This window comes from Triturus cristatus, chromosome 3_1 (genome assembly GCF_964204655.1).
Source record: "Triturus cristatus chromosome 3_1, aTriCri1.1, whole genome shotgun sequence".
In the NCBI taxonomy this organism is placed as follows: Eukaryota; Metazoa; Chordata; class Amphibia; order Caudata; family Salamandridae; genus Triturus; species Triturus cristatus.
Window position 1 is genome coordinate 274,772,926 of NC_140583.1, and position 25,434 is coordinate 274,798,359.

Here is a 25,434-nt window from a genome sequence, read left to right on the forward strand (position 1 = left end):
CGAGCGCCCAAGTACCCAACCAGGCTTTTGCTTACGTTAAATATTTTCGGAAGAGCAATCGAAGAACGCCGGAACTTCGCTCAGGATTGACTAGTTTCTAACTCTCGTGGTATCAGAACTTTCACCATGAGTGATACTCCTGCTGCTTAGCGCTCTGAAGTGGGTACTGCAATGTATAGTGCTGTAAAACCCTTAAATAAATCAACAATCTACCTAGGTTTCTAGTGTTGGCCACGTCATGTTTGAAGTAGCTCAGTACGTCCTGTTATATTTGACCGTTCATTTTCAAATAGAACAAACCGGTCAAGAGGAGTTTCTTGCATCTGGCAGTGGATAACGTAAGTACCTACACTTAGCTAAGACTGGATGAGGACATGACATGATTCACATTATTTTCATTGAGTGTAACTATTCAATGAATGTTTAGCTGCATTCAGTCGGGTGGAGTTCTTGAGGGTGGCGCATGAGGGTGTATTAGCTGTTCATAATGTGCTGGAGATGGACATTGGAAGCCGTGGGCTTCCTTCGTGGTGATGATGATGAGGTGAGTGACTGCTTGGAGCTTATGCATAAAAGAGGACCGGAGCTATTCAATAAACTGGTTTTGAATTGTTTCCCAATATACCCTTGAAATTGCTTCATGTTTTTCTGCATCACCATATTCTAAGCTTGGTTTTCCAGTGTAGACAATGGTCTGAGCGTTCCCCTACCCTTATTGTGTATGATAGCTGTTAAGCAATGTGGCTTCATTTTTAAAACCAACACACAGAGATGTTGCTGTTCCCTTTTTAGGTCGAGCCAGGGCAGCGCATGCGCTGCTCTAAAAGGTATGCTGTATTGAGGTAGGTACTTGAAGCTTCAGCCACATTTTTCATTGGCTTGTGTCATTGTCCACTGTAAACTGTGGCTGTTCATTGGTCAAAAGGCTTAGTAGTCCCTCCTTAGTACCGCCTTGCCTCATTTTGTAATCCCCCATGGTGGCACCCCCTGTTACTTCTGTCGTTACTCGTTAGGCTTTAATTACAGCCTCCTGTCACTATTTTCTCAAATAGCTTTGTCCTGCCTCCCAAACTCTCTCGTGACGCTTATTTTTATTTTTAAAACATGCATTTTCAATGCAATAAGTCTGAAACAACACATAATTAAAAGGCATTGTCATTTACAATGCCAGTAGTTCAAACTCTCACAAATGAGAGCCCTATTGCATTGCAAATGCTTGTTTTTTATTTTTACAATTAAACATGTGTCGCTGTGGTTATATAAGCTCAGCCTCCAGTCATTGTACGACAATGCTGAGTTGACTGGCAGACTCAGAACAGTCCTCCACACAGTGACGGTCTCAAATTGTAAATAAATGGGTGCTGATGAACCAACAGATGCTGTGGTCAGGAACTTGTCCTCTGGTGGAAGTGCTGAAATTTACAGCACTGAAAACATTTCCAAAGGTTATCCTGCCCTCTCACGCAGGCAAAGTAATCTTTGTATACCCCTGCTTTGAACCTGTGTCTGTATTAAAGGCACTAGAAGCATGCCCAGGGCCACTGGAATTATGAGATTGTGCAGTGATGTCCACATAATTATGGATTAGCCATTTGCTACATAATCCATCATCTGCTACATAATCCATCATCTGCTGCAGGTTGTAAGCAAAATAAATGTGTTTCTAGGTCAAGCGGTAAAAAGGTTATTTAAAAGACAGCAACACGTGTTGACGCGCAGAGGAAGCCGATTGTAGAGGTTCACTGGTTGCTTATTGCTATATGTGGATGCAACCAATGTCCAGACACTGCTGACCGGGGTAAAAATGACAAAATGAGGAAGTAATACTATCATAAAATGTTCCTCATTACGCCGTTTCATTTGTCTTTACTTGCTGCATAATTTACTCAACCCTGCTGCATTATTTGGCCTTCCCATGCCGCACAATTCCAGTGACCCTGGACCTACCCAGTTCTCTAGCAGCCTGTAGCATAATCTGCTGTTCTACGACGGTAACAAGTTAAGAAAAATGATTTCTTCCTTTGCATTTTCATTTCTCGACAACTTTGTCAATGGGCAGGAAGCTATCCCAAAATGTTCACCTTTATCTTGGCCCATTATCTACTGCACCTGTACTTTCCAGATGCTTTAAAGTTCTTCCACAAATGAGTGAACTGCTGCTATTTATTTAGCTATCACAATACCAGGTGGGGTGTCAAGGTGCTTTACAGTGTTTTATCATAATTTTAGTGGAAATTATTTTAACAGATACAGAAGAGTAGGATTTTTTTTGCCACTGTTTAATTATTGAAGAAAATTCCACGTAAGATGCCAGTGGTCTTGGTCGGGAGTCTTTATGCAGTGATGGTTCCTTAACCTTCCACACAGAGACCTGGTCATTAGCTTTTAATCGGGTGGCTCGGATTTGAAGGAAAATGTGGGATTTTAGTAGTTTCCTAAGTGTTGGTATGGTGGTAGTTTTTTATGTGTGTGGGAATAGTGTGAGAGGCAAGTGAAGGGGACAGGGATCTTTTGCCCAAAGGGTTGCTCTAGTCAGTGAAAGACGGGGGTAAATGCTGCCTATTGTAGTTTGTTGGTTTAAGTCTTGTCGCTTGAACCTGGATTCTAAAGAGAATGTAAAGAAACTTCCGTCCGGTAGTCGACCTCATTCTTGCTCTTCCACTGGTGTGCTTCTTTTTCATTTGTAGGATCAACAACATCACAAACAAGCTAATAGGTTTTGTCTATGCCTATTGTCTATGTCCATGTTTTTAGACGTTTGCACAGCAGCGATCGCCGTGCTGTGCAACATGGCTGAAAGCGTAGAAAAATCTTAGCGTTATGACACCTTCAACACTGGCCGTGATACAGCGCTGTTATTGTCTTTGTGTCCAAGTGAATTACCCAGGTTCACATCACGTTCAGCTGACGCAGAGACTCAAACCGAAACACAATACAGTGTGTTCTTGTGTTGTATTTTGTCTCCTTGGATCCACAGAGGAAGTTTAAAAAAATGTAATATCGACTGTATGCAACAGAATGAATTAAGGCGGATTTACTCAACATAACATTGGTGTGCGTGCTCGCGGCATTGGACTGTCATAACATTCTGCCATCTCTGTCTGTGGGGAAGCTATTGTAGCTCAGTGGGTGCTGTGGGAGTACAGCTTTACAAAGCTCCCAAATACACAGAGTAATTAAATAAATAAATAATGTGAGTCACACCCCCCCAGTGCGTCCCCCAACCACCCCCAGAAAGATTCCATGTCAGGTGGTTGGTAAGTTGCGGTTGTAGTGGTTGGAGAGTTCAGGGAGTGCAGTATGGATCATCTGCTACGACAGGTATTCAAGGAGCTGCATGGACGTGGGAGTGGTGGGAACTGTGCAACGCAAGCAAGACGATGGGTAGACAGGGCATAAAGTACATTAGAAATGAAATTTAAAGAAATAGTGAGTGGGGGAGGGTTCTAGGCAGCGATGTGGGAAGAGCACAGGAAGGAGAGAGATACCTGCAGATGCACTCGTAGCAAATAATAATTAAAAAAAAAAGAGTACCTTCTGAGGTGGGTAGCCAGTGGAAGGACACTGGCCAGTGACCAGAAGCTCTACTTGGTCCATGCTCCACGGCATGGACAGGCAAAGCAGGAAGATGTTCAAAGTGAATGCAGACAGCGTGTTGACCAATCATAAGCATGGAAATTAGAGTGACAATGATGCAGCGAATGGTGAGTAAATGTAAGTAATGGGCGGGTTCTAAGCCCCTTTTAAGATTTTCTTTTTCTATAACAAGAGAATTTGCAAATGCTGTGCAGGCAACACCTAAAAAGCTGCATAGGCCATATAAATGCCATACTCCTTACTTGTGTCTGTTGTCAAACCTTTCAGTTCATTCAGGCCTACCAGGTTCTATACATATCGGCGATCTGTCAGAATTATGCTAATTATTCTGATTATCTCAGGAGTAATAACATAAAACAATATAAATATTAGAAAAACTCAAAACATTTTACATCACACACCCCACTTCCACAAATGGATTAGACTAATCTCTAACTAATATCTCTCTATATATGCTATCAGCTTCATGTGTATTGTTTAGGCTGAGCAGTTAGTAATCTCCCTAGCTAATTTTAGCCAAGACATTTATTTATCCTCGCATACCTGAGAAAGCTGTCCGGCCAGCAGTTGCATAGGCGTCTGCCCTCCATAAATTCCAAGATCTCCTAATACCCTTCTTTCCAGTGATTTTTTGTGGAGAGGGAAGGGGAAGCTTCTGTGCAGCCTCTTGTGCCCATGTGACCAATGCCTCTGTCAGACACATACTTGAAAGACGAGCCTGAAACCAAATTTGGTTCCACATTTGTTTCGCTGCATGGCCGGATGGCCTTGCTGTGCTAAACACTTCAGCCAGTCCTGTGTGCTTGAAAGGTTACTTTTGGCCGTATTTGTGTCATTGTTTTTTTTTATTAGCTAAACTACCACTCAAATTACTTTCATATTTCACTATACTAATTTTCAACACTAATCTTTTATGGGTTCCGGAGTAGCGTGCTACTCGCCAAAAAAGCACTTCAACACCGCATCAGGGGTAACAAGCGCTATATAAATGCAAACCTTTTTCCGTCTTCTGTCCCTCCGCTATCCTTCAAACCCCAAATAACTGTCTCACTCCAAATAACTGACTAATATCCACCACTCAAATTACTTTCATATTTCACTATACTAATCCTATATGGGTTTCCGGAGAAGTATGATACTCGCCAAAAAAGTGCTTCAACCCCCCATCAGGGGTAACAAACGCTATATAAATATAAACCCTTTTTTCCCTCTTCTAACCTTCCGCTATCCTTCTGAATACAAATAACTGACTAACCTATCCACAAGTCAAATTACTTTCATATTTCACTATACTAATTCAATACTAATCCTTTATGGGTTCCGGAGTAGCATGCTAGTCGCCGAAAAGCAATCCGATGTATCATCATGTGTAGTAAGTGCTATATAAATGCAATTACAATACAATAAAATTACAATACAAGTTTTTGAATTTCAGTCTCCATCTAAGGAGACAATATAGTGCCCCACTAAAATCGCTTCATGAGATTATAGGAAGTTTTTTTCCTCTTTCCTTTTGGGGGAGAGTCTTATGGTTTCTGTGGTCTGCCTTTCACGACCATGCATGGGTCTGGACTAATTGTGTTTTTAAACTACAATGTAAGGGTTTTATCTTTGGAGCTTCATACAAGTTTCTCTTTTATTTGCCTATGGGAGTTCGTAAAAATGTTTGTGAAACTCCAGACCCTTAAGCCCATGGAGATTTTAGCACATGAAATAATGGAGAAGGGTTTTCAGTTTAGATTTCTTTGCTATTAAAGGAAATAAGTGCAAATCCTTTAGTTAAAGGTGGCCTGTATTTTTTATTAGTTCGAAACCTACCTGTGCTGTCTGGTTGCGAAAATACTTCTTGTGGGCATTCTGAAAGCTTCCCTGGGAATGCATTCCACCCATTGCTTACCATTGAATTTGTGGTTTGTAACTCAAGTTTTCTGGCTTCCTATTTGCTGGCTTTAATTTTTTAGGTTGTCTGGCATGTCTTCATCCCTCCCACGGAGCAGTGCTCCTTGTACTCTTGCACCAGTTCTGCTTTCTGTAAGCAGGCCTTTAAATTTTGTTCTTGTCACATTTGCTGTTTGTTCAAAGAGAGAGCTCAAATGTCAGGCTCTATCTTCCAAGGGAGCTTGGTGTTTACTTTTCTTTCTCTGACTTCAGAGTGAGAGGATTTTTGTGACAATCTTGCTGAATACTGGGAAATGAAAGGGTTTTTTTAAGCACACAACAAAATTTACATGTATGTAATGAACTGTGCAAATATTTCAGAATATATCAGAATTTGGAAAGTACAGAGCACATTTGTTCAGTATTTTGGAAGTGTGGTTGAAACAAATATTTTAATACAATCAAAACAAATCCGTACACTAGGTAATGCAATTTCCACACATTATTGTTTGTACGCTGTATGGTTTTATCAGTAAAACTGTATGTGCAAATGTAATGGTCATTTTAATTGAGAATGTATTGTCTGTAATGGCAGCGTGCTAACACACCATGCATACTCCTCTCTACATTATGCCGCTTTACTCCATTCTAAGACACTCTACTCTACTGTACGCTACTCTCCTACACTCCAATCTATGACTCTTTATTCTACCCTACGCTCCTCCACTCTTCGATACTAAAGTCTGTGACACTCCAGGACACTCCACTCTGCGACACTCAGCTCTGCTCCACTCTGTGTCAATATACTCCACTCTTACCCACTCCACTCAATGACATTCCATTCCAAGCCCCTCTTCTCTACGCCGCTAACTATTGGCCACGCTGAACAGCAGCCACGCTGGTGTAGAATATGGCTAAAACACATTGGCAAAGCCAATAGCTCTTGCATAAGCATAGCTCTTGCATAAGCAAGACACGTTGGCTATGCCAATGCTTCCACCCCGCGCCCCCCCTGATTCACCCTGCATGGTTGAAGAGAAGTTTTGGTTGAGCTTATTCAAGGCTGCTTTGGCAATTTAGTTTTTGTGTATTTGTCCCCAGTGCGACTCAGCATAATCTGTTACCTGAAGTGGTAGATCACATCAAGTCCATTTAATTATCCACGTTGCGCCCATTGAAAACCCACTGACTCCAGGTACATCAAAACTGCTATTTTTTGTTATTTAGATTTGTAATCACCATACATTTAAACAATTTTGTACCGTTTCACAATGATTACCAAACTTAAGAATAGATCAGCTTTTAGCAGTTGCTCCTGCTTGACTGCCCAGATATCTGGATACAGAGTCAAGCCTGCACTCCCTTACTGCAATTATTCAGTACCAGACCTTAAATTGTGGGTGTGATTGCGCTTTGGCGTGGCAGCTTCAGCATTTGTATTTTTGTGGTGTTGGTCCCCAATGAGATCTCATTGTATTGTTTGACATCACAAAGCATTTTTTTTCAGATACTAAGACCATGCATGCTCTTATATCAGAATGTGATCAACCAATTCCATTACTTGCTGGTAAAATAATGCACTTTTCTCTTGTCCACCAGTCTGGCACTTTCAGTCTTCTCCCCCAGGTTCATACACCAACCGGAGACAGCATCTCACCAACATTTATGTTCGAATATTAAGAGATTTAATCATCTCCTTAGAATATGGTTTAGTCTTTTGAAGAGCACAGTAGAAATTCTGTTTCCAAAGAATTGATCAGTAGATGTTTCATGCAAGGCATTGCTGTCGGCTATGATATTGCTAAGCAGGCCGTCCCTGGAGCGGGTTAGTCTCCTACATCCAAGCCGGCCTTCACAGCTTTGATCATAAATTCCATTAGTGGAATCGTGGAAGGCAGCAGCTGGGCTTCTGTGTACATCTTCACAAAGCATTATTGATTGTACAGCTAGTGCCCTTTTAAAGTCTAGCAGGACATTCATGCAGTGACTCTCTGTAATGTTTCTAATGAATCTCAGAACATGTTATGATGGAATGGTAATCATTTGGAAAATATTCTAGATGGTGAGGGCCTGGAGATAGGACATCATTTTATTTAGCAATTGAGATTTGTGTTGATTTAACAGGTTAGTCTAGCATCTCATCCCTTTTTGCTTTGGATAATAATGTTTTTGTTTTCAAACTTCAGCTAATGGACACTGATATAGACGGGGCAGGTGCACAGGGGTTTGTGCGTAGGTAAGTGTATCCGGCTCTTTTACTCCTTTTGCAAGCCGGTATTAGGAGGAAGATCTTCATGCCTTTATGCTATTTCCTGAAATTGACTTTGAGGCAAAGTGAGGCCATTAGTAAGGATGATGCTGTGAGTGGGCCTTTCGGAGGTATAGTGTGATGTGATAGGTTATAAGGAAATGGAGAATTACACTTAATGTGAGGAAGATGCGGAATAAGTGATAGCTCAAGACTAAAGGTTGTTGCAAGATTGCAGACCCGAAAAGTTAGCGCTGGAGATTGGAACAGAGGGACAACTATAAAGGGAGGCTTTCAAATAGACGGGCAATCCTTAAATTGACCAACATGACGTCGGTTATATATCTGTTTTTACCATTGTCAGCCACCTCATTATAGTGTTTTCATTGACCATATCTATAAATCGGAGTATCATTAGCATACATATTGACTACTGATATTGTGACAGATTCAGGCTGCTGCAAATGGAGCAATGTAGGCTTTAAATAAGGTATGAAACAACCTTGGCCCTTGTTGCATGCCTCAGGCGAGGCTAGTGATCAGGAAGTAGCATCCAAGTTGCACCAGATGTGAGCAATATGCACAGAATGATCTGACCCACTGGAGTGTGTTGCTCTAGTTTCCTAGTATAATACTAGTTGGAGGTTTACGCAAGCATGGCCCTAATCCTTGGAAACTTGAGCTATTCCTTCATATTCTTTTCATGTCATGTTCTAAATATGCATCTAGCTCTAGCACATTTTTGGTCTGCATGTAGACAGAAATCATTTATTTCATGCTTAATAAATAAGTATGAAATGTATCCTCCTAAGGAATTTAATATTTTCATTTTATTTTTGTTTGTTTTCCTTAGTAATTTCCAGAGACAGCGTATTAATATCCCTTACTTATGACATCAATACTGTATATTTTGAGTACCGTTTCTGTTCCTCTTATGAAAATGTTCCATGTAGGGAGACCACTTTTCACACCTTTGAATTTGGGGCTCAATGAACTAACCTCAACTGTGGCCCAGATGCAATTTTTGTGTAACATCCGCTATGCAATCTAAAATTGATTTTGTGATACAAAGCATGTGGTAAACCACCGCGGAGCAAAAATTGCATTAGGTAGGATTTTCTTAATCCTTGTCCATTAGTAGTCCAGAGACAGGTATTCGGTGTGTTTATCACTTTGAATGTTGGTGAATGCAGGGATGGAGACTTGGGAGGCAGGCTTGGAATGGCATTGAATGCCATCATGGCAGACTCTGCCGCTTGAAAGGATAGGAACTGCCATGTTCAAAGTTAAATATCCCATCGGCTGCTCTCTGCTGCTGCTCAATCCTACCAGCTGTGATTCATAGAGTTCATGCTGTCCTGCCATGGGCAGCTTCCATTTTCAGATGACCCTCTTCCTAGTTTGACAGGTTGGTAACCTGTTTATGGTTTGTGACAGCAATTCAACCAGAAAGCCCATTGCAATTTGCAAGGAAAGAGTTGTGCTTCTTTCATGCTCTAATTTTCTTGTGAAGTGGAAGGAGCTGCAGTGTACACATTGCAAGCCAGAAAGCCGTGTCCGACTCACGGTGAAGATTTCGTTTTGGCAGTAGGCGACTACAAAACGTTGTGTAGCTCAGGCCTCGAGTTCCCAAAGGGTTGCTGGAAATGGTGTGCTGAAGGTACATATTCTGCTATTGGCTAAGAGCAGAGCAGGCAATACAGTTTGTATTTTTTCTTATTACATCTAGTTCCTCATCTCAAATTTGCTGACAATACAAATATATCCTTCTAAGCTTGAGCAACATCCTGAACTCTAAATAACACCGCTGCTAGGTTTGTAGTGTTAGAAAACACTGTGGAGCTCAAGAAACCACAAAATGCAGAAGCACCCTGAAATAACTCAGAGCAGTCCAGACCCATTCTAAGAAACCTTAGTAAAGTTGCATGCTGTAACAAAATGCTGAGTTGCTCTTTATTGTGTTGTTGAATTGTGAGCAAGTATCTGATGTTGCAGTATGGTAGGGTGAGTTCACCACAGGGTGCAGGACCACGTTAATCTGGTGACAAACAAGCCAGTTTTTTCATTTATCCACAGCAGTAGCCTGGACACCTAATTTGCATTCACGGGTCTGAAAGATTGACTTATAGGACTCCCACATCTCCAATTAATACAACCACCTATGTATTGGATCAGTAAAAATGGCCCAAACGATCTCGTCCCCCTCCCCTATCTATCAACGTGTCCACCCAGGGCTTGGTTGATTCAGTTTTAAGAGTACAGAGGTTCATGGTGGATAAAATCATTAGTCTAACCCATGCCCTGCCGTATCCTTACACAGTGACCTCACATGGATGAAAAATGTGTAAAAACCGTACGTATATGTTGTTGGTGTGCCGATACAGTTATGGTGAAGTCAGGTGTTCAAATCAACAAAGAATATCACTTGCTGGTCGGCAAAAGGGTTCATAGTAGAGTAACGCAAATGTGTGATGATCTTCTGTTGTAGAAGAAAGTTCTGGATAGATTCATCAATATTACGAAGTTTCAGAACCAGTTGTATGCAATTGGAAATATAAAGCTAATGCGATACCTTGATCTACTGGAAACAAACTGAAGCTCTGACCACATGGACAATTCTTTAGACAGAAGTATGAAAAGGTCACATATTTTTCAGGGAAGGCAACAGAGACATGCGGAAGGTAACTCGATTTCCCCAGTAACTAAAAATTTGGGTAAGTCCAGAACTTTAGCCTCCTGGGGACCATCATCAACTTGAGCACTAAGACAGCACTCAACATGCCCCATATCCTGAATGCTGGGACTCCTTAAATTAGAGGACCACTTCATGTTCTCTTACCAAAGCAGATACACTTAAGGAACAAGTTATTAGACTTTCTGCTTAGTGCCTGTTCAAAACAACTTGATTTTTACTGAACTAATATTTTTTAATTTCATTAAATTTCTGCCAAGAACTATGAATGTTATTGCTTTTGGAGAATTACTTTAGTATATACTGCGGATTTGTTTTGGCTGCCAGGGGAACAAGAAGAAAATACCTCTCAGTGCAAAACACGTGAAGGTCTGTTTAGGGAGGGTTTGGTGGCCACCACATTGCTTTTCTTTAGCAACTTTATAAAAATTTGCATCATGTGCCAGGATTTTGAAATTTTAAAGTGTCCAATTTTGCATAGAAATTTATCTAGCAACAACAACAAGGTGATGGATGGTCTGTTCCGAACTGCCAGGCAAAGTCCCCTCCGGACAGTACCTTGCCCAGCAGTTCGGAGACAGACTAAGCCCATGAGTAGCAAGGTCGGTACTGATTTGCATGAGGTGGGCCTTTATCTAGAGCGGAATGGTGGGTAAAAAATGATGGACTGGAGTCCAGAGCCATTGCCAGTGGCTGAGATTAATTCAAGCATTCCATCCATCACCTTGTTGTTGTTGCTGCAAATTTATATAAGCATCCCCGGAATTCATAGCAGATGAGATGTCTACCAAACACAAAGTGTTCCTATTTTTCCTAGATCAGATTCCTCAGACCCTGAATAGTGAAAAGCCTTTCTCTAAATGAGCCATCCATGCTGTAGTCTGCAATGCGATTAACTCGGTGAAGAGATATGAGGTCGCACAAGTGACGGTGGTGCTCTATGGACATGTTCGGTAATTATAACAATAACAATTGTGGATATTCTGAGACCTCCTCTGTGCGGAGTGGGGCTTTGGTGCGCTCCAGCTAGGTCTTTCCTTGCCCCACTCCAACGTTTAGTATGCAAACATCATTTCTTGGCATAGTGATGATTGGCCATTTCATGGTTTGGTATCTAATCTGAAAATCATGGCTCAGTATCTCTAGGGGATTGTATGGATCAGTGCATGAATCAGAATCATATGGGGATTTCATGGCACAGTGGCTGTTATGTTATTGAAACTAGTTTAGCGCTCGTCTACCCGTGGGTGTCTTGGCACTTTCAGGAACATACTATGCTGAGGTATAGCTAATTTCTGAACAGCCAGGTGTTGAGTTCCTTTCTAAGGGCAAAAAGGGTGGGTATAGTCCTAAGATGTAACGGAAGAGAGTTCCACAGCCTGGCTGTGGACATTACCTACCTAGCGCAGTATTGGGTTATTATTTCATGGCACAATATCTATTTGGAGTTCCATGCACAGCACCTTAATGACAGCAGGGTTTCTTGCAGTGTTTGAAAGGCATTTTGTGACCGAGTATCAGTAACGTTAGGACATGTAATTGATCTTCAAACTCCTGTACACTCCAACTTTTATTGCAGCTCAGTTTTAGTTACAAATACAGAATTGACTTTGAGAAAACTCTTTCACCGCGTTACAAAAAAAAGAAGACATTTTTATTTAATCTGTATCCATTTGTGTAGCAATGTCTTATCCTTGTTCACTACTTCGTTTGACCCTGTTGTGTTCTTTATAGGTTATGCTGTATATGCGCTGATAAACAGACCAGAATACAACACTCTGGACCATACTCTGACACATGCCTTTTGCCCGGGTCAAAGTCAGGTCCACCTTGGCTTTCTAGAGAATCTTTACAACTTTTCATTTCCTCAGCAAGAAGTAAACCTTTCCCTGAGGCACTTCATACCTGCTCCCTACAGACATGACCCTGGTTCCATAAAAGGGACACTAGAAAGCTTACACCACTTTCATGACATAAGATGTGGGCATTTTATGGCTTGGTATCTGATGGCCATATCGTGGCATGAATGCGATAGTTGTTTAATGGCTCTATATCTACTGGCCATGTAATGCCATAAACCAATGACAATCTGATGGATCAGTATCTGGTATCACATTTTACGGCTCAGAGGCTCTTGGCCAGGTCGTTACACAATACCTTACAGGAATTACTTAGTTCATGTTCATGTGGTTCTTCATGGATGACTCAATAATGCTTGGTCTTTTTATGGTTCCTGATTTGGCATTTTAGTACACCGTGCAGAATCGGCACTATTCAAAAATAATTGTCTTTCTGAGGGACATCATTTTACAGAAACCATGTCTGTGGCCCTCATTATTTTCCTTGCTGTGTTGGTGCAGTTATTTTCTGATGGTGATTTCCTTCTGGCACTGTATTTCCATGAATGGGAGTCTCTTGTAACCTTTTCCTAAGTCTGCTGTCTGGTTTTGGCTCCTTTTGGAGGTTGCCTGGTTTGGTTCTTCTCCTTCAGGTTCTTTTATAAGGGCTTGGAAGTTCTGTTCTTCTTCATTATTCTTTTCTGAGTACCATTAGAACTTCTTACATTTACAACATTGTTCAAGTTTGGCCTCCATCTTAATACAGTATTAGTTCTAATCAATCCCTTTCTTTAATATGCCGGCGTAATTAGTGCTTTACTACAGTTAGTGATATATGAACAGTACCAGATAGTTCTGTGTACACTAAAAAACATTATTGCCCATAGCGGTAATTCTGCTTATGTCTCATCCCAGCACACCTTAGTTGCAATATTACAGTTCCCTTTCATTCACTCGTAAGCCCCTCTCTGCTGCCAGTGACTGAGGGATGCTTAGAGAGGGAGCACTTCTTCATGGACTCTCAGCTGGCCAGTGACGCCAAGAAGAAAATAATTTGTGTAGCACAAAGAGGTCAGTAAGCTAGCACTTTTTTGTCCAGGTAGCAGAAAAATTGCAGACTGAAGTAAATGTAATTTACCGTTGTACCTCTAAGACAGAAAGAGATGTTCCCACAGTCCTAGTAAATTAACAAATCTAGCATAAATAAGGTGATAAACAGGAAAAAAAGATATAATGAATGATGCAAGCCTTGGCGAACACTCCATTTCTGTAAAAAAGCAAACATTGAATAATGAATGTAATTACTGTCAGCAATGAATAAACAATGAGTATAATTGTGACATTTTTAACTCTGGGTTGACTCCTGATCATTTCCTGTAATAACTTGGTTAAGAAACTGATGAGTAATAGCTCAATAAAAGGGTCTAAGACACCAAGCATCGTGTTCAGTTTCAAAAATATCTCTTGATGCCTTCAGCGATGCCTGGGACATCAGCTCTGTTGTTTCTCAGTATCAGCGCCAGCATGTGATTCGCTCACAAATGAAGCATTCAGCGATGGTCAGCTGCTCCTGCAATTGGAATGGTTCTCCTTGTTCCAATGTTTTCTTATTTATGGCACAGTCTGGAAGTGCTTTGATGATGTTAGAAGCACTTGCATGGACAGCAGTCTTTGGGTTTGCTACATTAATATAGTTGCGAATGTGTTCTGCTTTTAGCTTGTAACAACTGAATGCGCTTTAAAAGAATATGGTTAGCACAACATAAGTAAACAGGAAGACAGTCTTCTTCTCTGGGTTCTGCAGTAAAGAAGACTACAATATGAATTTTCACATTCCCTGCAGTTTTTAGGTCGAGCCTGGGCAGCGCATGCGTTGCTCAACGAGGCATGCTGTATTGGAGTATGGACTTGAAGCCCCGCCCACTCCCCCTCCCCCCCTCCATATTTGTCATTGGCTTGTGTCATTGTCCTTCGTAAATGCTGGCTGCTGATTCGTTAATAGGCTTGTTAGTCCCTCTTTAGTACCGCCTTGTCTTGATTTGTAACCTCCCATGAGGACTGGCCATTTTACTTCTGTTGTTACATGGTACTCTTATTTAGTTTGTAAACACTATTTTCTCTAATGAGTTTCTCCTACGGCAGGCACAACATACTTTCCTGCAACATTCAATGCGTCATGCGTGCTTTCACAGGGCACTTTTACCAAAAAAAACATTTGTTTGTCAACTTGACGAACACATGCTTTTTTTTTGTAAAGCGTACCATACTGCGCTTTCACTTTAATAGCGGCTGTGGACCTTTCTTTACACATGGCTCACTTAATGAAAGGGGCGTGACCTCTGCTAACGTGAAAGCACAGCATGGGGCGCTTGTAAACAACAAGCATTTCCAGTGCAATAGGTCTTGCATTTTAGAAACTTTGACCTATTGGTATTGTAAGGGACAGTGCCTTTTATTATTGCAGGTTTTTAAAACATAAAAGGCATTGTGATTTACAATGCCAATAGCTCAAAATCTCGCAATTGCGAGACCTAGTTCATTGCAAATGCTTGTTGCAGGTTTGTCTCAATCCAGGCTGTCGGCTTGTTCATCACATCACCTCTTGCAGAAATACCTTCATCCAACCACAGTTGTGTTGTGAGAGCGTTATCTCTTTTAGGGTAACTAAGAGATGGTCTTCAAGCCCAGGAGCATCTCTGCCCCTCTCTGCCTCCTCCGTTTGCATTCTGCTCCGTTTACAACGGGATAAATCTTTCAGCATCCCATGTCCACGTTGTTGTGGCTTCTGTGGACTTCACGGCTAAACCCCCACTAGGATCTGGAGTAAATTTTTCCGAGGATTGATCAAGCGCATCTGCCTGTGTCTGGGAAGAGCTGCTCCGCTGCATGATTCTCTTCATAGACTGAGATGATAGGTTTACTTGATAGCCTGTTTCATTGAAAATTCATGACCTCACATGAACCACTCCTAAAAAGAAATGTGCCGCAGAGCCCTGGAGGGTGTTTCTACTCTTAAACTATTTCTAGTGCAATAGCAAAACATCACTAATCCACAGACCTATGAAAACCATATGTAAATCTCGTGTTGGAAATACAAACATCTCGGCATAGACTGTCTTGTGACACATAATACCCATATATATATATATATATAATTACCATATAATGTTCAGCTACGCGAGCAGATTGTTTAAGGATCATTTCATTAAATATTGTGGGAAATCTTATGTTACTACATACAACATATTTGCAGCCTCTTCACATATGTGTAGTACCACGCACACACCTATTGCTCTACTGGCTGTCTCCATAAACAGACCTGCGTATGTTAGACAGGCAAATACGTACATTAAGATTCAACTTATGAAATGTTTTGGGCTGCAGATTGAGTGCTATTTGATTCTAATTGCACATGTTAAAACTGTGCACGATGCACCCTCCAGTGAGCAGAAGGCTTCCTGGGTGAGCGTGACAAGATAACATTATCCAGGATATTGACATGTGAAACTGGGAGCAACTGAACTGCACAATGAGCTCAGTGGGGTTCAGGAAGGACATTGGTGCCGCTTTGCAACATGTGTTGGACAGGAAGGCCTGGATGGCGCTGTACGCTGGTGGCCGGGGCACGTGAAAGAGTAGTAGCTGGTGCTACTTGATGGTTCTCCGGCTGGACATCTGTGTGACATATCTGGACATCTGTGTGACATATCAAAGATGATACTAGACAGAGGCGGAAAGGTACAGCTCGGGGCTAACAGTATATAGATTACAAGATTTGTGCTTTTAGTCCCACCCCACACGTTCGAGACGAGGATAGGGAGACAAGGAAGCCGAAAGACGGGCCTTCGTTTTTAGCCTTTGCTCTGCTAGGTGTGATGTAGCAATAAGTGAGGGTGTGGAGATTTTTGTGGGATGGTTTCTCTTCCGCTCCATCTCTGGCACCTTACCTTCTCTACCTTTAGGTGAGTACCTGGGATTCGCTGGCTGAGAAGAGTGCGCACAATGTTGGCAAGAAAGAGAGCGGGCAGTAGCAATAGCAGCATCAGTCATCGCGTCAATTTGCGCTCGTGACCCTACCCCAGACCATCCTTCAAACCTGTAGAAAGCATATCTGTGCCTAGGAGCAGGGACCGATATCCTGTACGCAGCGGCATAACAAGAGCCACCATAGCCCCACGGTGGGGGAGGCCCCCAACCTCGGGGGTGGGGGGGCCCTCTGGCACCGACAGGCCACTGGGTGGCCAGCATGGGGGCACCTCCTGCATGTGCTTTGCATGGGGGGGCCCTCAAGTTTCGTTACGCCATTGCCTGCGTGGGGTAGGCATCGAGTTGAATCAGTCTGTCCTATTCCCAGGCCCGAGCCAGTGTTGAAGTTCAAGTGCAAACAATGATTTGGTCCTGGGCAGGAACTAGCCCAAAAACCTGACCCTCCATATCCGAAAATATCCCCACATCTGTATGCCACACACATGTTTCCACAGCCTTTTGGGAACATGTAACCTAATTCTGAGCCCAATTAAGACTCAGCAGCTGTCAGCCACGACAAAGCATGACTGCACCTAAATAAACAGAGAGCTTAGAGACACCACTATGGCTGTGGAAGAAACCAGAGGCACCGTACACACCAGGTCCATTTTGTAACAATAGACTGATTGCCTCTCTCATTAATCTTTAAGACTCTACATGGGATTAGCTGTGTTTCTCACACGTGCTATCTCAGAGGGTACACCCATTCTGTTCAAGTAGTTCCTACGTTTAGCCTCGCCTCCTGCCAAACACAAACTGCGACAGTCTGCGTGCTTGGGACAGATTCATCCACATCCCTTCACCTTGTGTTACAATGTACATGCGGCTGAGTCCAACTGCTACATAATATATCAGTTTGTTTTATTGGAAGTTGTATTTGTAGTTGGGAATGTGTCCTCCTGGCTGCTGCCAGGTGTGTTGTTTGCTGATTCTTTTCCATTCATGACAGTTTGCTGTATGAGGCCTCTGGAGAGGAGAGTGCATTAATCATGCAGATCTGCCCCTGAAATCAACAAGCTCAGCTTCAATCTTTTCTCATCTATGCTTCACCCTCGCCTCAGTCTCACCCCTCAGCACCTCAGTCTAAACCCAACTTTAACCAGCCCCCTGACCCTCAAGTTAGTCTCCTTTCCTCAACCCTGGCCTCCCCCTCAACTTCACCTACGCTTCACCACCTGCTCACCTCAGCTTCAAAATCGCTCTGCTGTCAAACTCACACTAGTCTGTCCAGACCACCTCAAGACTGTGTGCCCCTCTGTCCAGACCACCTCAAGACCGAGTGTCCCTCTGTCCAGACCACCTCAAGACCGAGTGCCCCTCTGTCCAGACCACCTCAAGACCGAGTGCCCCTCTGTCCAGACCACCTCAAGACCGAGTGCCCCGCTGTCCAGACCACCTCAAGACCGTGTGCCCCTCTGTCCAGACCACCTCAAGACCGAGTGCCCCTCTGTCCAGACCACCTCAAGACCGAGTGCCCCTCTGTCCAGACCACCTCAAGACCGAGTGCCCCTCTGTCCAGACCACCTCAAGACCGAGTGCCCCTCTGTCCAGACCACCTCAAGACCGAGTGCCCCTCTGTCCAGACCACCTCAAGACCGAGTGCCCCGCTGTCCAGACCACCTCAAGACCGAGTGCCCCGCTGTCCAGACCACCTCAAGACCGTGTGCCCCTCTGTCCAGACCACCTCAAGACCGTGTGCCCCTCTGTCCAGACCACCTCAAGACTGTGTGCCCCTCTGTCCAGACCACCTCAAGACCGAGTGCCCCGCTGTCCAGACCACCTCAAGACCGTGTGCCCCTCTGTCCAGACCACCTCAAGACCGAGTGCCCCTCTGTCCAGACCACCTCAAGACCGAGTGCCCCTCTGTCCAGACCACCTCAAGACCGAGTGCCCCTCTGTCCAGACCACCTCAAGACCGAGTGCCCCGCTGTCCAGACCACCTCAAGACCGAGTGCCCCGCTGTCCAGACCACCTCAAGACCGTGTGCCCCTCTGTCCAGACCACCTCAAGACCGTGTGCCCCTCTGTCCAGACCACCTCAAGACCGTGTGCCCCTCTGTCCAGACCACCTCAAGACTGTGTGCCCCTCTGTCCAGACCACCTCAAGACCGAGTGCCCCTCTGTCCAGACCCCCTCAAGACCGTGTGCCCCTCTGTCCAGACCACCTCAAGACCGTGTGCCCCTCTGTCCAGACCACCTCAAGACTGTGTGCCCCTCTGTCCAGACCACCTCAAGACCGAGTGCCCCTCTGTCCAGACCACCTCAAGACCGTGTGCCCCTCTGTCCAGACCCCCTCAAGACCGAGTGCTGCCTAAACCTCAATTCAATTTCGCCTAGACTAAATCTACCCTCGATCTCATCTTAACCTTGCCTCAGATCCACCCCTCCTCTTTCACTCACTCAGCAATCGGCCTCATGTACTCATTCTCATCGCCTCAAAATCCCCTTAGCCCCATTTTATAATTAACCTCATTTCAGTGTTGCACATTCCTCCTGATCTATTCTCAGTTCTTCCCTCACTGCCTCTTGCTTTCACCTCTTCTCCTTCTCATCTAATGGAGTCCTCTTCTCCTCTTCCCTCTCCTGCCCTCACTTTAGCCGCTGTTACAGTTCATAGGTCAAGGCTGCTCCTGATCTGGCCTCCTAAGACTTGGCTTCTCTGTCTCTACTCCAAGTTTTTTTAAATCTGAAAAGGTTCTGGATAGGTTGTCTGGCTCGATACCTTCCTCTTCTGACATTTTAAAATGTTGTTGGTATGCTTAGACAGGAGCATGGAGCAATATTCATAACTCTTTTAAACCATGATTTCAGATTTGAATCATCGTAGACTGTGCATGAAGATTCACCATGAGTGTCGGTCCTTCTCACAAGCATGAAGGTTGTGGCAGCTGGTAAAGCGGGGTTGGTGTGCTGCTGAGCACAGATGGCACAAGGAACCCAAACATAAGCATATTTGTGCTTTCGATGTATGGCTGCATCACATATGTAGATGTCATATTTCGTGTGTTTGGAACACAAGCTCTTTCCAGCCCAACATGCATGCATTATTTACTTATACATATCACTGCTGCTGCTACTGTGCCTCCAAACTGTATGTAACATGCCCTATGAGCCCTCCAAAACTCGACACAGCACTGCATGGGTGTAATGCTGATCCCAATTCAATACTCCAGAGATAACCTTTGCATTGAGGCACAATATATCAGAGGCGACATTTAAAAGTAATACATTGGGTGAGACATTGAGAACTTGAAATGGTGCTCTACTTGGGACATCGAGCACTTGACATGTTACTCAAGATTTGCCATTGCGAAATGTATCCTCCATATCTCAACACAAGAGGTGTCCTTGAAACCTTGCTACAGTGCAGCAAAATAGCCCCACTGCTCTGGTCTTTATATGCTGTATTTGGCATCTGAAAGTTGTAGGTGAGGCATTGAGAACTTGACACAACGAGCTGCAAAGGCAGTTTAGAGCTGTGCTTTCCACCTCGGATGGGGCCTTGAACATTGTACAACTGTAATATAAACTCCTTTCTCGACTGAATTTACTTTCTCCTATTGCAACACAGCCCTCCTTTGGCTCTCACCGAGTCCTTTTCATCTTTTTTACCCACTTTGAGGCCGTCCACTTTAAGAACTCAAAGATGATCACGTGCAGGTGAAACCTACCCGACAACTGTCTCTGTTTTAACAGTTCTATGTATGTGAGGGAAGCTTGCACATGCCTCTACATATGCTGTACCCTTCTGAATGTATGAGTGTGCAACGTTGATTCTTTGTGTTGCATCTATTCTATGCTGTATGTGTCAGTGAAGGGCGTAAAAAATATTTTCTGTATCACAATTTCAAAATGATTGGCTTTGCCTAGGCTTGTTCAAGAGTATGATCAGGATGCTGAATAGCTCCGTTGTACAGAGTTCTGCTGCATTCAATTTGAAGGCTGAATGCGAACTCAGGTGTAATAAAAGATTGGTTGTTACCCTTCTATTCCATATTTTCATCATGGGTTCAATTTAAAAGGTTAGATTGCCCGATTATAGTGAATTTCTTAATTTTCTCCTGAATTCCATTAGTCTTTTGGGTAGCAGTGTTCTGTTGCATCCTTTGTATCACAGTGTTCATTAGAGGGTTAGACATCTCGGTTCCACTGTATTTGCCAACCTTGGGTGCCACTAACAGACTAAAAAACCCAGTTCCACCGCGTTTTTGTTGCATGGGTTCCATTGGAAGTACAAGTAGCTAAGTTCTACTCGATGTTTATGCCATTGGTTGTATGAGGAGGGGCGCTGCACCTTTCTGCTCTGCTTGGAGTGTTGGGACCATAGCATGCCCCATTTTGTCTAACCTGGGCTCAAGGAGGAAGCTGGAATGCTCACATCCCAGGACTTGTGGATGTAGCACAGTCAAAAGTGCTATGAATCTAGTTAGACATTTCCCGCAATCATCAAAGTCCAGTATGCCCATCATGCGATGTGAAGTTCTTTGCTTTCTGGAACCGTTCAATCAGGTTTACCTTGTTATGTCTCAAAGTAAACACTTCTGTGTTTCCCGCTCCTTATGAAGAGCTCATAACGTATCCGCTCAGCATGATGGAGTCCGATGCTTGCTGTTGACAAGGAGGCTTCAATACTGCTAATTTAATTCGCTATAATACGCCTAGTAATGTTCAACAAAGTCATCTCCTGAGCTCAACCTCAAATAAATAATCCAAGAGAGGAAGATGAAGGCATGTGAGCATGCCGGGCTGTGTGAAATGAGGCAGTGCACGCAGGTGAGCATGCCTCGCTTTCTCTAGCGCGTCAAAGAGGGCCTTCACCCTTTCACAGAGTACTTACAGATGCAGTGATTGGGTGTCTGACCCGCTTGCTCCTTCTCTGTTAAAGCGCTCTGCTTGAACGTTTCTCTTGTATCTCTTTGATTTCCAGGCCGCTGCTCTTGATTGAGGCTCGTGTTAGATTGCTGAGCTCTTCCTTCTGTGGCTGTGCAGCTCTCGGTGAACACCAGGTAAGCGATAGTGATGTGTTGCTTGCATGACGATGGGCTAAAGAAAGCTGGGAGTGACACGTGGGTAAAATAGTGCATTTAATATGGCTATAGTGTGAAAAGACTGATATTAGTGCACCCAGTCCACTGTCTGACCACTCATACCACGGACCACCTCTCTTGGTAGCGCTATAAACCCTTTTAATTCTGTGTACGGAGAGTTCGCGATGGATCTCCTCTCTGGAGCTCTGTCTGAGGGCCCCATCCATTTTGCTGCTCCAAGAAAAGCCAGAGTGCGGTCCAACTCAAGGAGGCGGCCCTAGCGCAGCACGAGTGGCAAATAACGAACCCTTTATCAGAGAGACCTGCTGCTGTTAGTCCTTCCCTTGCCCATCCACCCGCCTAACAGCTCCACTTTCTAGTGACTGGTAGCTCGACTCCTGCTGGGTGATACTGTACATGGGTGTACTGTACCATACTTGACTTTCTACTGTGTGAAGAGAAATGGCTATAGGGCCACAAAAACTAAATAACACATTTGTATGTTTTTGTAATTGTTTTGTCCTTAATCTTCACTGCTTCTTGACTTGATTCTGTCCATGTGCTAATTTTTAGGACTAGCCTACCAGACAGTGCAAGCTTACCAAGAAGTTAAAGGGCTTTAACCCCACCCACCCATTCACTAGCATTAGTTAACGTTACTGTCCGTCTCATTTGATTGCCTTTAATTAGATGGCTTGCCTGATCCATCTTGTTTGCCCCTCCCTGGAGCATAAACTACTTACTTGTGTCCGTCCACTGCTCAAGTTTAGGTCACGACCTTTTTAAGTCGAGCCTTAGTGCAGCGCGCATGCGCTGCTCTAGGGAGAGGGTCTCTTGGAGCTGACCAGCACTTTTCACAAGCTCGTGCTTGTGGCTGTTTTTCCTGCAATATTTCGATTGGTGTTTGCGTGCGTCTTCCTTAAAAGACAGCACACAATTGGGTAAAGGCGGGTGCATGTCCCGCCGTTCCCAGCAAATGTAACCAGCCACCGCCTAGGGCTTGCGGTTACGCACAGAGCGGCATCTATTTCCAATTATCGTAATTGGAAACAGATAGCCTGCTGCTCGCTCTCGCGCGCACCACTCTTTCTGTTTCTACTTTTCCTCGGCCCAGTGGCCATGGCACGCGCTGCTGCTCAGTGCGCGCAGCGGTCGCGCGCTTCCTGCTTGGGCTGTTTCCCCATTCACAGTTGCCCACGCCCACTGGGGCACACGAGGTTTTGGCTGTGCTTGTAATGGCGGTGTTTACCGTGTTTCGAAAATCTCAATGCTTTTCACACATGCGTCGGGCTGTTTCCTCGCTTAATAGGTACCTTAGCACTGATCTGAAATGTTGCGGCTGAGCCTTGCTCAAATCACTTTTTTAAAATGCAGCATGCGCTCAAATGAGATTTTTAACAAAAGGCTGTTTTTCCACCCGTTTTGTCCAAGGGTGTATACTATTGTACAAAGTGGCACATTGATGTGAGTAAGGGCTTTGAAACCGTGCAGCACTCATATTAATAGTATTTAGTACGAGACTGACCTTGAGAAATATATGCCTGCAGCTGTCCGGCTTGGATTCCTGTTTCTTTTTGCCACCTCTTCCCCCGCCCGTACTCGTAATTCAATTAGGTACTTGATGGGTTTCCTCTAGAACGACATATGCTAATCAAGTGACATCAGCAGTACATGCGCAGAGATTGGCTGCTGATTGGATTACACCTCGGCAGTAAGGGCGGGGAAGTATGCGGAGGGAGATCTGAGGAGAGGGCACAACTCCACGGTAGGCACGCCTCTCAGCAGCATGCTCTAGAAGCTTTTAGTATGTATGTACATGTTATTAATTTATTTTTGTATTGCTGCACAGCTGACTGGACTGTGAAGAGCTGCTGCAGCATTGATTGATTTGCACAAAGATCGCTTCCTGGTGTAATACCATTACCAGACAGCCGACATAAAGCAGAGTGAGGCGCTATGAAACTAAGTGGTTTATAGCACGCTGTCTTCAATTTTTCACGTTTTAGCATTTGTGTAGAATCTAATCCAGTGAGCCCCGGGAGAGCACCTTGGCAGCTCAGCACACTTCACATGTATTGCATTACTGCACAATTGATTTCTGTCAGAGATTACGCAGTTAAATAATTTTGGCACACCCCTTCGGCCAGGTTGTGTTTAACAGTCGGACCTCATTAGTAGCCCCGCGTCAGAGTCAGGACTTTTTGAGAATTCTTGCGTTTCTAGTGAAGGTGAATATACAACCTGCAATAGTTATGATTAGTTTATTCAGGCACAGGGCTTCCCTGGCCTTTTCCATTTCTACCATGTGTGCATGCTTTTATAGACTTTTGAGAAATCAATTTGGATGAAGTAATCCCCTTTAAGGGGCCATAAAGAACACCAGCCTGGCAGCAGGCATGCAACTGATTCTGGTGTCTCTTCATTACCAAGGCTTTATTACCACACTAGGATTATCCAGGTGGTCTGATGGATGATACAAAAAGGTAACCAACGCTATCTTACCTATTTGAGTGCCTCATTCCAGCAACATTTTTTTCTAGAACACCTATACCTGACATTTGCTATTCTTTAAACTACTCCAGTCTCTGTTACCCAATTTAACAGTACCTTCACTGACCTGGGAAAGATGAAACGTTGGGTTCGTTTTGCTCTTGCACTGTGACATAGTTGACCATAGCAGATGTTAGCAGCGGGCATTTAACTCACTGAGCTTTTTTCCTACTTAGGACCATTTTAAATGTGCTTAATTGTCTTTTTGTGATGCTCTCCCAGTTCAGCCAGGAAAATCTATCTAGCAGCCGGACTGTTCTGCAATGTAACTTCAAAACACTGGCAAAGCCAATAGCTCTGGCTAAACCCTTATAAGGTCCCAAAGGCGAGACCTATTGGCTATGCCAATACTTGTTTCTTTTTGCGTAAGCACTCCACAAGAATGCATGGGCTTTCCAGTTGTCTTTCTCATGTGGTTCTTTCCCCCCACCTGCTCCGTTTTGCTTGTTCTCCTCTGGGTGCTTTTTTCCCCCCACCTCACCGCTGCGCCGCTCTCTCTTGCACAAGCACTCCACGGGTGCATGGGTTTTCCAGCAGTCTATCCTCCTCTGCTCAGTGTTGCTCTTTCACTTGTCCTTGTGTTTCTCTCCCCCCTCAACATTCTGTGTCGCTCTTTCTTGCTCGTATGATTCTGTATGTGTATCTTCCTTTTGTATTGTATTGTAATTGCATTTATATAGCGCTTACTACCCCTGACAAGGTATCCAAGCTCTTTTTCGGCGAGTAGCACACTACTCCGGAAACCCATAAAGGATTAGTGATGAATTAGTATAGTGAAATATGAAAGTAATTTGAATGGTGGCTATGTTACTCAGTTATTTGGATTGGGAAGGGTAGGGGAGGGATAGAAGAGGGAAAAAGGTTTGCATTTATATAGTGCTTGCTACCCCTGATGTGCTTCAATGTGTGCTTCTCCCCTTCTACTCTCCCACCTGCGCTTCCATTTCACCCCACTCCCCCACCACCTGTTTTCCTATTTTTTTATTAGGTTTTTAAAATGGCTGTTTCGAGCTAAAAAAAATCTTACTTTATTTATTTACCCATCCAAGTGACATCTGCCTTCTTGAATCAGTGAGTAAAAAATTAAACCAAATTGCCTGCGTCATTCCGCTGAGTGCCGGTGCCCTGATACATGCACGCGTCAGTGGAATGATGCACCCTCATGCACGTGCCAGCGGAATGATGAGACCGCCAACATGCCTATTTTTGTTTTTTATTTTTGATGATACTGTATAGCACCGCCAAAAAAAAAAGCAAAGCCAGTAGATCTTACAGGGACACCTGGTGGCTTTGCCAATACTTGTTTGATACTGACATTTAGGCAGTTCTCTGACTTCCCCTCCCTGGGTGCTTATGGTGCACTGTTCTTTATTTGTATGTGCTTTTCACTTTTTAAATACTGCTACGTTTATGTTTGAAGCAAATCTGCTTAAAATGTTGGATAACATTGTGACCCCCAAATCCCTTTTTTTCTCCACATTTGTACATAAGTAAAATGCTGCGTTGTGAGCATTTCCATGTGTAAACACAGACTGCAAAATATACCAACCATTAAAATAGCTCTTGCCAAAATGTCCAC

The 25,434-nt window shown here is 43.8% G+C and overlaps 1 protein-coding gene across 4 annotated transcripts in view; it reads left to right on the forward strand.

Annotated features, from left to right (window-relative positions):
• Nucleotides 1-25,434, forward strand: part of PEAK1 (pseudopodium enriched atypical kinase 1) — a 523,641-nt gene that overhangs the window by 83,012 nt on the left and 415,195 nt on the right. For 3 of the 4 annotated variants that reach the window (XM_085643878.1, XM_085643881.1, XM_085643879.1), the window contains exon 2: nucleotides 21,206-21,284. The exons of the other annotated variant lie outside the window; for it this stretch is intronic. The gene's annotated coding sequence lies outside the window, so the exon portion shown is untranslated. The remainder of the gene's footprint in view (nucleotides 1-21,205; nucleotides 21,285-25,434) is intronic. 4 annotated transcript variants of the gene reach the window in all.